This window comes from Capsicum annuum, chromosome 9 (assembly GCF_002878395.1).
Source record: "Capsicum annuum cultivar UCD-10X-F1 chromosome 9, UCD10Xv1.1, whole genome shotgun sequence".
NCBI classification, from domain to species: Eukaryota; Viridiplantae; Streptophyta; class Magnoliopsida; order Solanales; family Solanaceae; genus Capsicum; species Capsicum annuum.
The window spans coordinates 6,136,967-6,141,560 of record NC_061119.1 but is presented as its reverse complement, the minus strand read 5'-3'; the positions used below and the strand labels follow the sequence as shown (position 1 = coordinate 6,141,560).

Below are 4,594 nucleotides of genomic sequence, written 5' to 3'. Positions count from 1 at the left end.
ACAAGATTGCCTCCATTGTGGATGAGACTGGTAACACTCTCCAACAAAAGAAGAATCCACTAAGCACATCCTTTACTTCTTCACTAGTCTCTATATCACTGACCATGTCTGTTCCTTCCTTATCAGCTACAACTATAATAAGGACACCTCCGCTCTTACCAAGAAGGATATTGTAAAATTGGATGCCTTTCTAAGGGACAATGAAATCTTTCTTGCATTGGAATGTTTCAAACCCTATAAAGCCCCTAGCCATAGTGGCCTCCACCCAATGTTCTATCAAAGGTACTGGACCCAGTAAGGACTAAAACTATAGATTTCTATAAGGACATCTTTTCCACCTTCATAATGCCTGCAAACAACAATGCCACCCTCCTCTGTTTTGTCCCCTAGTGCAGCAATGTAACACTATGGAAAACTTTATACCCATTGGAAATTGTGGATAGAATCAATCCCTTCATATCATATATCATAGGCCTTAGTCTAGCTAGCTTCCTTTTCTCTAGAAAAACAAGTGACAATGCCATCAATTTCTAAGAGTACATTTCACACTTCAAGAAAATAAAATGCAAGCACAGCAATATGATTCTAAAAATTAATCTGGAAAAGCCTTTGATGGGCTGAAGTGGTCCTTCATTAAGTGTACTCTCATATTCTTCAACTTTCACACAATTTGACCAGGCTCATTATGCCTTGTATGACTTCTAGCTCTATCTCCATTTGGAAGAAAACTTCTTTTTTCTACCACACTAGACCCAACATTAGATCTAAACCTTAGACTCCCATCAATATTATTACTAGTTGCCCGAAAAATCTCCCATCTATTCGTTGTAGATGATCTCACCTTATTTTTAAGGGCTGACCAAGCCAGCTGTCTCTCAATTACCAACACTCTAAGCATATTCTATATCCAATCCCATCAAAGAAACAATAAATCGAAATTTAAATTTATCTTTTTGGGAACTGTAATGCAGACACTGTTGAAATTTCAACACATACATAGAGCTAATGCGCAATGGAAAAATAAATAGAAATGTACCTTCAGCCATTATTATTCAAATGTTGTAAAGAATCATCTTTGTCAAAAATTTAAAAGAAAAGATGCAAAGAGACACGTAAATCTTCTAGACTATGCCTATCAAAGTTATACAAGACTGATAGAGTCACAGATGTAACATTATCCCTAGAGACTTTCATAGTTATTTTCTGCCATCAAAGAAATACCATATATACATAACTTGGATGAAAAGTAATTGAATAATTTAATAGTATATTTGGGAAAAAAGGTAAATTTCTTACCAAAATTATGTGGGCCATTAATACGTAATAACACTTCCTTTCTTTTCTCTAATCTCCTCAATATTGGTACCAGTTTTGACTTTGGCAAATACTTAGGATACCCCATTTTAACAAGAAGCCCATAAATACTAAATTTCACTTCATCTTAGATAAAATGAAGAATAGTCTTATTGATGGAAAACTAAGAACCTTAACATGATGGACAAAGCCACTCTCAGTAGCTTTCCTACCCATATCATTTAGTTTATCAAAATTCCCACTAGTATCACTGATAGCATCAATAAAATTCAAAGAGACTTCATCTAGAGAAGTAATGTTGATAAGAAGAAACTCTACCTCCTTAGTTTGGATATCACCACCAAAACAAAAATGCATGATGTACTCGGTCTGCAAAAAGCTAAGTTGAAAAATAAAGCTTTATATGCCATCCTTGTCTAAAGACTTTCATAAAATACCAGTGGACTATGGGACCAAATTCACCTTAGAAAATACCATAGACCACCAAAAAATAGGAGAAGAAAGGGCATTGTTTATAGAACTTAGATTAACATTTAGAATGGCAGGAAAAAAATTCTTCTTTGGATGGGGTTAGAATGTCCAAAAGAGGGACAAAGTGAGATTCGTTACTGAGTGCTTTCAGAGGTATCATTCATGGTCCCTACAAGAGACAAAATGAATCTCTCACCATCAAAGATTTCCTCACTAATAACATCTAGGACATCTTAAGAATCTCTTTTGAGTTGCTCTAAAATGTGATACGCATCCTTAATAGCTACCCCCTCACTTTGAATAACAATAAAAAAGGATACTCTCATATGCTCCCTCACTAGTAATGGTCTTTTGAATACTAACAACACTTATGATAGTCTCAGAAAAGAGCGTGATTATCATAGAGATGGATAAAACTCTAACTATCATCATATTTGGACAACCACTTGCCCCAATAAAATCAAGATCTTTATATAGGTTATGTACCATGGTTGATTACCTACTAATAATTAGCTGCACAAAATTGTCCTAGACATCCTTGATGTATGTTGGTGTTGTAATGTTACCCAGGAAACATAACCCATATCTTTTTTCTCAATTCCAGTGCTTCCCAATTCTAACATAAGATAAACCTCTCAAGTCTCTCCCCTAAATATACTGTCCTAGACTCTATAAATGATTCCAACTATCTTAAATATTTAAATGATTCCTCAGAAAAATTCTATAATAACTAGCTTACTAGAGGAGACCTCATACACCCACTGCCTCTGAAACCTCTGGCTAACAAGAAACAACAATTTGTTCAATCACGAGAGAGGCCTTGCATCCCCTGAAGCTAGCATCCAACTGGCTATTGAGTATAACATACTTATAGTGGTCCATAACTGTTATACCAACCTAGAACATCTATTCAAGTTAAGTGGGAACCCCTCTGAAAGGGATCTATAAACTTAATATTGATAGGCTTGTTAATGGGAAGTTGGGATTCGGAGGACTAGGTGTCTTAAGAGACCACCTAGGCACTTGGAAGTTGGGGTTCCATTAGCACATCCCCTGCACAAACTCTATGATGGATAAAGTCCTAACCTTTATAAAAGGACTTCACTTAGCCTTGAACTATGGTCTCAAGCCACTGGAAATTGACTTCAAGGCCCTTATTGACATGCTTATAGCTTACCATCCCCTATATTATAATACTTTGTGTGAATACAGGTTCTTAATGATGGAGTTGGGAGCACCAATGTCGGTGCATGTGTATAGAAAGAAGAATAGGATAGTGGATATTCTAACAATGAAGGGACGAAGAACAAACTTTTTGGAAGCACAACTATCTTGATAGTTCCTCCTGTCTTTGTATGTACTGCTTTGGAGACACACACACTAGGAACTGCTTTTTCTAGACAAGTTAGGTAGTCACTAATTAGCCTACCACGACGGGATGTGACTGAGACTAATATTGTTTTGAGCCCTATGTGTGCTAGGGAAACATCTTTTAAAACTATGCTTTAATCTATTAACTAAATCATCCTTTAAATATCATAAAAGGTTATAATAAATTTCTATTATGATATTTAGATGTGTAACTTGGAGTGGTACGACTCTTTGAGCTATAAAGTTTTATGTATTAACAAGAAGTTATGACGATTAACAAATAAGTAGTAAAATATAAAATACGTATGCAAGAGAACCAGGTCCTTTAATAGTCGAATGTTGAGCATAAATTTTTCTAAGCCTTAAGTGGACTATGAATGTTTTTGCTTCAAGTTTAAATAACTTTTTTTACAACATGACCTCAAGAGGTCAATTTCTAATTATTTTATAATCAGTTTTTTGGTAAAAACTAATCATCTATAGAATAAAGATGGGCAATCGAACCCCATATGGTGCATTTTACTATTTTGCAATTGGAAAATCAACCTTGTAAGATTGGCATTTTCCCCAAAGAAATGATTAAAAATCGACCATCCAAAATCATTTTTTTAAAAAATAATATATATTCTTTAGAAAAAAATTTCGTGAAGTCAAAAAATATAGACCTCAAATAATAAAATCAGTAAATATTGTCATAAGTACAAATCACATCTCATTAAAGGAAAGTAAAAAGCATATCGACACACCTCAAATTTAACAAATCAAGATGAAGCAAAGTTAGAAATGTCCGTTTAGATGCACATGCGAGGGAGATCTCAAATTAAAATTTAAATCGTGAATAAAGGAAAATTTAGTAGTGTTCGACAAACTCTTTTAGATTAAATCTAATACAAAACAAAATGATACAGAGGCTTAGTGAATAAGATTACCTGTAAGTAGAGAGCGAATAATATTACCTGTAAGTAGAGAACGAGATTGCTGGGGCGCTCTGATTACCTAGAGTTCTCCGTCAGAGAGGATCTAGGTTCTCTGTTAACAGAAGGGTTTTTGAACTCGTCTATCTTTAAGAAATTAGAAGAGCATGAAATTGGACCTTCCTTAAGTAGATGAATTTGAGATAGGTTGTGGAATCGACCACGCTAGGGTTAAAATCGAAAAATCAAGTTTGACGGGTGAGACCCCTAGTTCTAATATAATATGTCATCGCCAAAGCTTTCCACAACAAAGCAAGTCTACAAGTCGTTTAGAATAAAAATCAATCTTAAACATATATTTTTTGTTTTATTATTTGATTTTATACATGAAATTTATTTGATAAGAAATTCTTGCACTAACAAAATTATGGAAACTCATTTGAGAGAATCTAAACTATAACTTAACTAACATACTAATGGACAATAATCTTATTACTATTAATATTTATGATTAATTGAGTCCA

The 4,594-nt window shown here is 34.2% G+C and overlaps 1 protein-coding gene across 1 annotated transcript in view; it reads right to left on the bottom strand.

Annotated features, from left to right (window-relative positions):
* Positions 1-4,369, bottom strand: part of LOC107853756 (alpha-crystallin domain-containing protein 22.3) — a 14,986-nt gene extending 10,617 nt beyond the window's left edge. The window contains exon 1 of the mRNA XM_016698743.2: positions 4,113-4,369. The gene's annotated coding sequence lies outside the window, so the exon portion shown is untranslated. The remainder of the gene's footprint in view (positions 1-4,112) is intronic.
* Positions 4,370-4,594: the final 225 nt, after the last annotated feature.